General features: G+C 43.9%; 1 protein-coding gene across 1 annotated transcript in view; it reads left to right on the forward strand.

The window, feature by feature from the left end:
• The window catches only part of chsy3 (chondroitin sulfate synthase 3), a 251,207-nt gene that overhangs the window by 156,026 nt on the left and 82,681 nt on the right, over nt 1-12,500 (forward strand). The gene's annotated exons all lie outside the window — the stretch shown is intronic.

The raw sequence follows: 12,500 nt of genomic DNA on the forward strand, positions 1-12,500 counted from the left end.
TGGAGGATGAGGAGGAGGGAGGAAGAGGGGTCTCTCCATCAGCAGTCATTATGCAGCCCTAAAGGTGCAGGGAGGAAGGGGAGGAAGAGGAGGAGGGAGGAAGAGGAGGATGAGGAGAAGGAGGGAGGAAGAGGAGGAGGGAGGATGAGGAGGAGGGAGGAAGAGGGGTCTCTCCATCAGCAGTCATTATACAGCCCTTCAGGTGGAGGAGGGAGGCAGGGAGGAGGAGGAGGAGGGAGGAAGAGGAGCCTCTCCATCAGCAGTCATTAGGCAGCCCTTCAGGTGGCATGATGGGAAGAGAGGTCAGAGAGTCTGCTGCCAAGCCGCCAAGAGGAGAGGAGAGGAGAGGAGAGGAGAGGAGGAGGTGGAGAGGAGAGGAGAGGAGAGGAGGGGAGAGGAGAGGAGGTGAGTGGATGAGAGGAGAGGAGGTGAGAGGAGGGGATGAGAAGAGGAGAGGAGAGGAGAGGAGGGGAGGAGAGGAGGAGGAGAGGAGAGGAGGGGATGAGAAGAGGAGAGGAGAGGATGGGAGAGGAGAGGAGAGGAGGGGAGAGTAGGGAGGGTAGAGGAGAGGAGAGGAGAGGAGAAGAGAGAGGGGAGGAGAGGAGGGAGGGAAGAGAGAGGAGAGGAGAAGAGAGGAGAGGAGAGGAGAGGAGGAGGGGAAGAGAGTTGGAAAGAGCAGGGCATGCAAGTCGGGTCGGCTGTGTGGCAGTGATGTGGTTGATGCTGGGTGATATAAACATCGACATTTGTAACGAAGAGGCATCAATTGTCTCAACTTATTTGAAACAAGAAGACACACAATACTGTATGTGAGCATCCCATCACAGTAACATTTTTTTTTTGTAATCTGGCAGTGTGCCTTACTGGGCGAATAGACCAGCCACGACAAGATTCAAACGACAGAGAATTGCTGCTGTGCAGTAAGAGCGACACGAGTGGTATAAGCGACTAGAGTATGTCCGTTAAAACCAGAATGCAAGCATTCTAACATTCCCATTGGCTGTGGCGGCTGTCGCTGAACCGCATCATAGCTAATTTGCATAATATTGGCTGGAGTTCAACTACAAACTGTAGCTCTAATCGCCTGAATCGCTTTTGCCTCTTCTGTCGCCAGCGACTCAATACAAAGTCAATTACTTTGAATCACTCATGTCACGCTTGGTCTATTCGTGCCGTTCGGAAATTGGATTTGCCACCTGTTCCCTATTTGCATTTATTCATGTTTTAGGTTATAGCACGCATTATTTCCATTGATTACTGCCTCTATCCAGCTCACACCCCACGTGTCAACATATGACGCCAAAGGTTCATGTTATGGGTTATAGCATTCAGTTCAAAGAGAAGATTGTGCACATCCCAGGAAAAGGTGCAGGACAAGGGTTGACTCTAGTTTCCTAAGTGAGAGGTCATAAACTTAAAATCCTTTTTTTGATGTCTTTTATTATTTCATGGCTGGATTACGTTTTGACTTCAACAGTCTTCATCAGATTCTTATTATTCCTCATTTCCTTCCCTCCTTCACTGTCCTGTCTGACAGTCCCAGTGCAGTTTTGGCCCAATAAAGGTTTGAATGCATCTGAAAGACGTAATGTCTTCTCCATTTTTGTTGTGGCTCTTTGTACTTAATAAGCCTGCATGTACACAGTTGATTAACGGTTCCTCTCTGTCGCTGTGAATAACAAACGACCTAATACGGAAAAATTGAGAGCTCTCTTCATTGTGCTGTAGTATTAGTTTGCAAGGAAGCAGGGCCTTGTAAAGCCAGTGCCAAATATGTATTTTACTGTGAACGGTTTATCATCAAACGACTTGTGCGAGTGAGTCTTGAAATGCTTATTTGAAACAGCACAAAGTGTGTTTGGATTAGTTGAGTGAGCTGGGTTACCTGGAAGCGTTTCGTGTGCCTTGGAAGTGTCATATTCTGTCATACTTGAGCGTCGGACTGAAGCTTGTCCAACATGTCTTCTCACTTCAGACTTCACTCTACTGAGAGTGTTGTCTGGAGATCTATGTATGTATCCCTAGGGAGCTATAATGTTCAGTCCCTTACCTTCTTAAAATCCTTCCACTGTAATGTAGAGGACGTGTCTGAACAAGGCAGATAATCCAGGATCACATATTGTATTCAGAAGCAACCAAAAGTGAACAGACAGACAGGCAGACATGCACGCACACGCACACACACGCACACACGGGCACACGCCGGCACACACGCCTGCACAAGCACACAAACACAGGCACAGAGGCACGTGCACACACGCACTAGATTTGCATGGATGGTGGTTGCTGAAACTGAGACTGTAAATTCACCGTGGATTGTGTGGATGACGTGACGAAATTTCATATTTTACTAATCTGAGGATGGTGGGTGGGTTCCATTTTGAAAGCGGTTCAAGCAAATGGGTAGTGAGCAGATAGCAATTTTGAGAAGCGGTTGCAGATGAAAAAAATAACTCATCCACACATCTCTAACAGGCACGCACGCACGCACGCACGCATGCATACAGTACATTATGCGGCACGCAAGCACATATTCACGTACACAAAGAGAGAGAGGTAGAGGTAGAGGGAGAGAGAGAGAGAGAGCGAGCGAGAGCGAGAGATAGAGAGAGTAGCCCACTAGATTGATCATTACTATGTGGCTATGGTCGTGTCTTTGCTTTAAAAAAAACTGTTTAATATTTATGAAATATGTTACCTTGAACTGTTTTCAGTCTGACCTCGGCATAATAAACAGGATTTAACAGGCGCTGTGCTGGCCAACATTAGACCTTGATAGCTTGACCTCTGAGCAAGACCACTGACAGCTTTGGCTGGAGCCTGGGACAAAGTCATCTGAAAGGGGGCCCCCAACCCAATACATACAATGTAATGAGGACCCAATTCTCTGCCCCCTCACTGCCTGGGCCCGGAACAACTGACCCCTTTGTCCTCCCCCGTCACCTTCCCTGCCTCTGAGAACCATAGAAAGCCTGTGGGCTTAGCACAACATAAACGCAATCCCCTCAGGATTGTAATTAGCGATAACCAGCAGTAAGCCCTTGTCGCACTCTTCAGTAGCCCATATCAGACTCCTTCGACTCCTCGCTATCGTGCTGTTTTCTCGCCCAGCAGGCTTGCGGTGTCCAGTTTCTTCAAGTTAAGCATCTCATACAGTGTTGATCCCCAATCCATACAGATGGCCGCAGTGTAAAGATCTCGAAAAATGATCTCCAGTTGCTGATTAGCACACACTTTGTATGTATGGCTAATGGGTTTTATGCTAATTGTGCGGGATAGCCAGCAGATGTACAAACCCCAACTCCGGTGAAGTTGGGACGTTTGGTAAACAGTGAATAAAATCAAAACGCTATCATTTTCAAAACATTCAATCTATTCATTAGATGGAGAATAGTGAAAAGACAACATATTAAGTGTTAAAACCGAGAAAAAATATTGTTTTGGGAGACATATGTACTCATTTCTAATTTGATAAATCCAACACGTCTCAAATAAGTTGGGACGGGGATCAGTGACATTTAGGAAACATCCAAATAAGATAAAACAACAAAGAAGAATATTTCAAAATCAATTGTACTGACGGACTATATAGGTGTCCAGGTATAAGATCATCACAGAGAGGCTGAGTCACTCAGAATTAAAGATGCAAAGGGAATAATTACCATAGTTATTACATACATTTTTGAATTCCCTTTGATTTACCACGATTGAGTGTATATAAGACATATTTTTGTTACTAAAATCATTGTATAGGTTCATGACATCATGAAATATATATTGGCTGTAGTCTCACTGTAATTCCTGGAGTGCTAGAGCTATTGAAAATTGACCATATTAAGAATGCTTAATGCGTGCAAATGATACAGGGGTGTAACATTCTCCTAAGCACCTGAGCTCACTTGAAATAAACCCAGAAGACATGGGAAACTGTCCTTTGCTTACAGAAGTCAGCAGACGTTGTAGAAGTCCATTCTTTTTGACAATAATAGAGCATTGCACATCCTGTGCTACAGTGAAAATGGACCATCCAACTTGTGTTAGTGCTAACTTCAAAAGTCAGCCTCCATGATGGCATGCGGGTGCAGTAGTGCATTGGTTAAGATGTTCTCACTCATCTGTAGAGTTAAATACAGTGCTGAATGGTATAAATGGGTTTTAAACAGCATGAAAAGCCACTCATGCATTATATTTTGAAGGGAGAACTTCGATTACTGCCACATAGTAAGGTCAAATTGCATTCTCTACTATGTTTTAACAGTTTGGCTCCATCATAAGGACCAGCAGGTGATAAAATGGTGGGCTTTTGGTCAAGACCTGTCACACTGTAAGCACTACAGAAAGGAAAACATTGCAAAACATGACAAGGAATACACCCACCATTTAAGCTGGTGAAATCATGTCCAAGATAGGAATTAACACTGTTTTTTATATAAAATCATCTCATCAGTTAATGTATTTAACTGTTAAGTGTTGTCTTTTGTTTTGTTTTAAGTCTTCCTCGACATTTGCTGCCATTTATTGTCCCCGTCCCAACTCTTTTGAGACGTGTTGGATTTATCAAATTAGAAATGAGTACATATGTCCCCCAGAACAATATTTTTTCTCGGTTTTAACACTTAATATGTTGTCTTTTCACTATTCTCCATCTAATGAATAGATTGAATGTTTTGAAAATGATAGCATTTTGATTTTATTCACTGTTTACCAAACGTCCCAACTTCACCGGAGTTGGGGTTTGTAATAAGCAGAGTCACACACACACACACACATACACACACACACACGAACACACACACGAACACACACACACACACACACACACACACACACACACACACACACACACACACACACACACACACACACACACACACACACACACACACACACACACACACACACACACACACACACACACACACACACACACACACACACGTACAAATACACACATACTGTCTTTCCGAGATTCATTTTCATTTTCAGGATATCTTTGTCAGTATTGATCATAATAGGCTACTTGTGCACTTGCCTACTGGCTGCAAGCAGTCGTAACCTTGCTTACAATGACACACGCATAACTCTGCCCAGACCAGCGCCACCATTCTCACAAGCACACACACTATAAATAAAGAAATGTACACATGCACACACACATACACACACACACACACACACACACGCGCGCGCGCACACACACACACACACACACACACACACACACACACACACACACACACACACACACACACACACACACACACACACACTCATGCTCGCATAGCACAACATTAGGGGCATTGGTCATGGGATATTGGTCCACCACTATTGCATGTTGATATTTATCCAATGACCTGCCAACAGGACAGTAGAATCCAAGACCACTCTTCAACTCCATGATATATCTATCTTCCACACTGCACACACATACCGTGTAGTCAGCACAGTGAGTTACGTAAGATCCTTGTGCAGGGGTGTAGTGGGCGCGGTACGCGGGGGTACGCAGTCCACCCACTTCTCCTGGTGAGATTTAAACAAAAATCTTCTGCCCATGTTTGAATACAAAATGAATACATAGCAGTATTGCAGGTGATAAACCAAACAAATGAAAACGGAGAAGCAATGACGGTACTGTAGATTAAGGACAGTTTGGGGGTTTGACATGATAAGTTGCCTAATTATTTGATGACATTAAAAATCCCCACTACACCACTGTCCTTATGATCCCAGTGATTATATGTATGTACTGTAGGCTATGCGCAGGCCCACTGACGCAGGCCCACTGACGCAGGCCCACTGACTGTCCACTGACTGTTTTCTCCTGAGGGGGCCCAGAATTTGTGGGCCCATTCAAGTCAAGTCAAGTCAAGTCAAGTCAAGTCAAGTCAAGTCAAGTCAAGTCAAGTCAAGTAGGCTTTATTGTCAATTTCTTTACATGCGCTGGTCATACCAAGAATTGAAATTACGTTTCTTACTTTCCCATGCAGACATAGACATAGACTTTAGGTGTGGACATAGACAACTAGACAGAGACAGTACACATAAATTGCACCAAGAGTATCTATACTGTACACTACACATACACACACATATAAAGAAGACATACGTAGAACTTATATTAAAGAAAGCCGAAACTCCAACTCCCATTGTCATTGTGACACAGCGCTCCACCGCGCAGAAGTGCACACTGCACACAACAAAATTACATGTATGCCTCACCCGTGCAAGGGGGCAGCCCTCAATGGCGCCCCTTGGGAGCAGTGTGGCGGGACGGTACCATGCTCAGGGTACCTCAGTCATGGAGGAGGATGGGGGAGAGCACTGGTTGATTACTCCCCCCACCAACCCGGCAGGTCGGGAGTCGAACCAGCAACCTTTGGGCTACAAGTCTGACGCCTTAACCGCTTACCCATGACTGCCCATAAAAAGTGCTATTGTTGTGCATTTTCAGTGCATTGTAGGCACAAGGGGGGACCTTTCAAATTATTCTGTCCTGGGTCTGGTCAAGGCTGTCAGCGGCCCTGGCTGTGGTATGTTTGCATGTCTGGAATATAATATTTGTATATTGTATATATGAATATGCTGATGGATGCTTTAACATCCTTTGTGGTTCATAAAGTCTCTCTAATCTACTCCACCACTAGACTGAACTCCGCATGAACTTTGCTGCATATTGTATATCAGGGGTATTCAATTAAATGTCAACAGGGGCCAGTTTTTCAAATTCCACCCAGTTTTATGGTTGCCGACTGTCAATGAAAAAAATACGGGACACTTCATTGAGTTGAGGGGTCTGGGGGGCCTCCTCCAGGAAATGTTGCATTACTTAGATGTAATTTCCTGCATTTTCACATCCCATGTCCCGTTTCAGCTCGATACGGGACCCATGCTTTTACTGTATCTCTAAATTCCGATAAAACGATTCTGTATTTCAAGGGGCTTGTGGGGGGCCAGAACCTTGCCATCCAAGGGCCGCCATTTGAATAGCCCTATTGTATGTCCTTTCATCATGTGGCAACTAAGTCAAATTTGATGCTCAGGTATAAACCCTCTCTTGGTTTCCATCAAGAGTTGTTACTGTAGGCTATGTGCATATTCGTGATATTTGTATATGATTCACATATACAGTATACTGCGGCTTCCATGCTGCTGGACACTTAAACACTCAATAAAGTCTTTCAAATCTACTTTAATACTGCTGTAGACTGCACTTTGTATGAACTGCGCACTGCATGTATGTCCTTTCTTCACGTGACAACCTGCATCAAACTACTTGACGATGATAAGCCGTCTCCTGGTTTCCATCAACATTTGTTCCTTCCGTCTACCTCATGAATAATACAAAGGGTTTTATTGTGGCGTGTGGAGCGGTTGGGCCCATCCAGCAGCGGGGAAGCAGTTTATGTCACAGTTGTTTAGGCAACGTGCCGCCGTGTACAGGGAAGCAGACAGGGTATGAGACAAAAGGGTCAGTAGTCCCAGGCCCAAGGAGAGGGTGGTGGTGCAGGATTAAGTCCTCATTACATTGTATGTACTGGGTTGGGGGGCCCTTCCAGGTGTCTTTGTCCTGGGCCTGGCAAAATCTGTCAGCGGCCCTGGCCGCATACTGTATAGACATTTGTTGGAGCGGCACTTCGTTTGGATTACCCACGCTAAGTGTGGAGCATTTCCACAGTTACACTGACATATAGATTCTAGAATGAGTTCCCTGAGACGCGTTCTTCAGCGGGTCGTGGGGACATTAAACTCAGGCACCACAAGATAGGGAATGACTGTTTCACAAGGCATTACCACAATGCAATGTGTTTCGGCAACAGATAAAGGCAGTTATTGCTTTTCTTTCAGGGTTTTTTTTTCATAATAGGAACCCGCTTCGCCACACAGGGAAAAAAAATGGCCTTAGCTGCCGGAATGGAGCTCGGCGTTGCTGTGTGGGCGTCATTGTACCAGGCTGAAGCTGCAGTCTGTATGGTAATTATTTCATCCAGAATATTAATCTAAGATTGGCTGGCAGAATGCACGCTCCCCACTTCAATTTATTGCCCTGGCGTACACGGTGTAAGACGATAATGAGCGTATTGAACCATTCACAGTCGAGGCATTTAGATCAATTAGCGAAGACTCATGACGCCAAGGCTGGGCCTCCATTCGCAAAGATTTTAATCCATTGATTTCGTGTATATTCTGAATGGGCTCCCAGTCAAATTGATTAAGTCCCGGGGTTTAAATTAGAAAACGTACAGTTCAGCTATTGCTATCGTGAAGCTTGTTCAATGTGCCAATGTTAGGGACATCTGCTGTGCTGTACGATGGCATCTGATTTGATAAAAGTCTGACCTTATCTGTGATTGCACAACCATTGCACAGTGTATGCTATGGCATTGACAGACAGACTAGGGAGTATTTTTTTGCGATTTTAGATAATTGCCTACATACCTACATATTTTACTGCTGAAGTAAATGCTGAGGGATAGATGATGACCTTCATGTCCACATACCTAATCCATGTTGATCTTGTGTTGACATAGCGTCTGTGAAAATGGACACTAAATTGGAAAATGGAACTAATTTAGTATGTTATCTGGTCATAACATTCCTGAAAAATCTGCAATTGCACTTATCTCAGATGGGCTGCACTCACCACAACAGCACTTGCTTGCTGCTACTAATGCGACGAGCATCATTTCCATAAAGAACATAATTCATAATCCATCACATTATCAAGCACATATTCAACTTCCATAATGAGAGGACTTGATGCAGATTGCCAAAGTGATATTAAATTGCATAAAGAACGCAATTTATCATTCGTCACATAATAATAAGTCCATAATGGGAGGACTTGCTGCACAGTAGATTTTCAAAGTGATACTCAATCTAGCCTGATTATCATCGACTTTCAAATCTCTTCGAGAGTTGGTCTGACCAAGAGCATAAAAATTAACATTTCCCAAACGGCATGGTTAACCTGCTTCCCTTGGTTTGCTACTGATTGTTTACTTCCTGACAAAGTGGGAGGAGTTCCCGATTTTTCGGGGAGCTCAGAAACCATATTTGTATTGCTCCTGGCCTGACTAGAAGCAATGTTGAAGGTGTTGCGTCACTAGGAGGGCGCGGCTTGTCTAACTGAATCAGGACAGGATGTTGCAGTAAAGTCCATTGCTTGTGGCTATAGTATCTACTGTCTCTACTTGCCTTGACCTTTCGTCCACTGCAAAGGGCAGACACTTGGCCTAATGGATCCTCACAGCAGTGGAGATGAAGACCTCTGACACACGGCTCCTGTCTCTCTCTCTCTCTCCCTCTCTCTCCCTCTCTCTCCCTCTCTCTCTCTCTCTTCCTATTCCCACCCCCCCTCCTCTGTCTGTCTCTCTCTATCTCTCTCTCCACTGTTGTTACAGCTTGTCCCAAACTTATACATCCATCCTAATGGATACTCTTACCTCAGGACGCTGGCCAAAAGGAAGGGAGAGAGAGAGAGAGAGAGAGGGAGAGAGGGAGAGAGGTGGGCCCAAGCACTGATCATGACAATGAATGTCTCCCCTGATCATTTTGGTTACACATTGACACAGCCAGAGACAAGCGTACAAGAGGGAGCGTGTGTGTGAGTGCATGTGTGCATGCAGATGTCTTCTATGTGAGTGCGGGTGGGTGTGATGTTGAGGACGTCTCCTCAGCAGCGATGAGGAGCATTCTGGTAACCCGATGATGATGACGATGCATTATTCAGCCGTCTCCTCCAGGGGTCCATATTCACAGCCTGGGGCGCGCCTGCATTGAGCTTCTATCCGTAATCTTTTTTTTTCTTACACTTTTTATATATTTTTATATTTCCTTTTCACAGTGCCACTGCACAAGGCTTTTGGCTCCATGTGATGAGCAGCAGGGGGGAAGGCTGAGGTGGCGGCTGCTGCTGCTTCCACTGTGTCATTCGCGCTCTATATCTCTCACTTCCTCTCTCTCGCTTTCGCTCTCTCTCTCTCTCTCTCTCTCTTTCTCAATCTCTCTCTCTCACACACACATGCACGCATGCACACTTTCTCTCTATCACTGTCACTGCTTCATTTTCTTTCTCTCTTTCTCTATTTGCCTCTCTCTCTCTCTCTCTCTCTCTCTCTCTCTCTCTCTCTCTCTCTCTCTCTCTCTCTCTCTCTCTCTCTCTCCTCTCTCTCTCTCTCTTGTTCTCTGTCTTCTCTTGATTCCTGCTCTCATTCTCCCTGAGAGGCTCTGTGTTTCAGCTCAGTTCTCTTGTCATGACTGGCACTTGAGGTCATTGTTTTGCACTCTGTATTAAAGCCGGTTTCTCAAAAAAAGAAAAAAAACTAGAAAAGCCTCTGATGAAAGTCACCAGTCGACAGTACCATTCTCGTATCCCTTTCTATTTCAGATTTCTCAACTGTGGCCCCAGCACGTTTTGATGTCTTTTTTCCCCCCACTACCCAGGCAGATAAAAAAGTGGAGCTTTTAAAAGCTACTTGGTTGGTGTTCTGTAAGACAGCAAAGAGAGAAGTATCCAGTTGACTTTTTTTTGCTGCAGGAAAGGTCTGTGGGCCCAAGTGGATTATTGAAACGCTGTAGCACATTTCTGAACAAGCTGTACAGCATGGTGTGCTGTATCTTGAATTCTTGAACTATTGCCCTGGACTGATCTCTCTATGTTATGTTTCTTTCTTATTTTCTGTGTTGGTCTTTTGGCTATTCTGTGGTGTGGTTGGTATCTTATACTGTGCATTTGGCTTTGTCAATCTATAAGCCTATATAATGATATTCGTCTTTGTATGTTTTTTTTTTTTTAGTGTATCAAATGTTTTTTTACATTCTGGAGATACGCCCCCTGTTATAAATTAGCTGTTACCAGAAGGGCAATGACTAAGTGGTAATGTATTACTAAAGATTGTGTAATGTGTAGTGTAATATTATTATAGTTAAGTCTTTTCAATGACTAGTACAGCATTGCACTGGTGGAACAGTGCAAATTATTAGGCTACATGCCTTGGCAGGGTGAACAATATCACATCCAAGGCCTGGGAAGTATTACCCAACACAAGTGTTACACAAAGAAAGCAGCCATACTTCTCTGGCCATACTGCGGTACTGTAGCGGTGGCCTAAGATACATTACTGGCTCTCGTACGTGTAAAATCAATAAGTGCTTAGGGTGAAATGTATGCACCCCTGTGCTAACGTAAGCCAGCTGCTGTCACATTTGTCAGACGAGTGTCAAGCTTTTTTTTTCTTTCTTTCTTTTTTTCTCTCATTTTTTGAAGTTCCGCCGCTCAATCCATTTTTCCTCCTCCCTGTGTGAGCGGGTCGGACTGACCCCTGGGGAGGAAATTAATCTGGCCATTAATTATTCATTTGATTTTGGAATTTGAATTATTCAGCAATATAATCCGCCCGCACTTCAAATGTCATGTTCACGTAATCACGTTATTTATAGTGATGACAGGCCTTTGGCTAGAGAGAGAGGCCCATGCTCGCCCAGCTCGGCTCGGCTCAGACGTTTGCTGCTCGGGAGAAACTTTTATAAGAACCAGCTGACGCAGAGAATTTATTTTTTTTGTTCAAAGGAGGCTGGTTTGTTTTGTTTTTGTTTTATTTGTTAAACGCCGGCTTAAGAGGTGTGTGGTGGGCTTTTAACTCGCAGCAAAGTAAACTCCAGGCTTAAGGTTTTTTTTTTAACTTTTTCTCTTCACATAGCCACAGATCTCATGTGGCAACTGTTTGTCGAAATGGCTGTTGCGAGACACTTCCTTCTCCTGAATTTCAGAAGAGACCACCAGGCTTCAACACACTTAACTGGTAGTTTTACAATAGACAAACAGAAAGACAATCATCTACGTTCAATCTGACAGAGTTGAGAGATGCCGAGCAGATACGGTATGCATGTTCTCTGTTATTGTCCTTGGATGAGGGATTAAATAAAGTTACAATCTTGATGAATGAAAGTGGATACTGAATGAATTATTCCATATTAGTGATTAATACTTCAACAGACTTAAAGGGACACTGTGCAGGAAATGGTCAAAAAAGGTACTGCAACTATGCTGCATATTGAAATTGGGCTGCCTATTGCCAAATTTGATCTTTACATGAAAGTTTACTAAGTATTAAACAAGTATTTAATAGTTTGGTCCAAGTACAGTCATTTTTGCAGCGGACCATGGAGAAGATCCCTCTTTTCATGTATGAAAAATTCAATTTTTCCAGTCATAATGAGTACTTAGAATCTGATGCTGGTGGTAAGTATGAAAAAGGTAACATTAGTGAATGGGCAGCATGAATTCTGGAAATAAACAACTAAAAATCTCACACAGTGTCCCTTGAAGAGTTAGCTTTACAGATGATGACCAGAAAGTCAATCATCTCCTCCTTGTATGTGCGTGTATAGTCAGTCTGAATGGCAGGATTCAGAAACACAGAGTAGATGTGCCTGATCACTGTAATTATCCTTGAATGACAGGTTTTTAAAAAGCCTAAAAGCTAGGGGCACTAAATATC

Source organism: Engraulis encrasicolus, chromosome 11, assembly GCF_034702125.1.
Source record: "Engraulis encrasicolus isolate BLACKSEA-1 chromosome 11, IST_EnEncr_1.0, whole genome shotgun sequence".
NCBI lineage: Eukaryota > Metazoa > Chordata > Actinopteri > Clupeiformes > Engraulidae > Engraulis > Engraulis encrasicolus.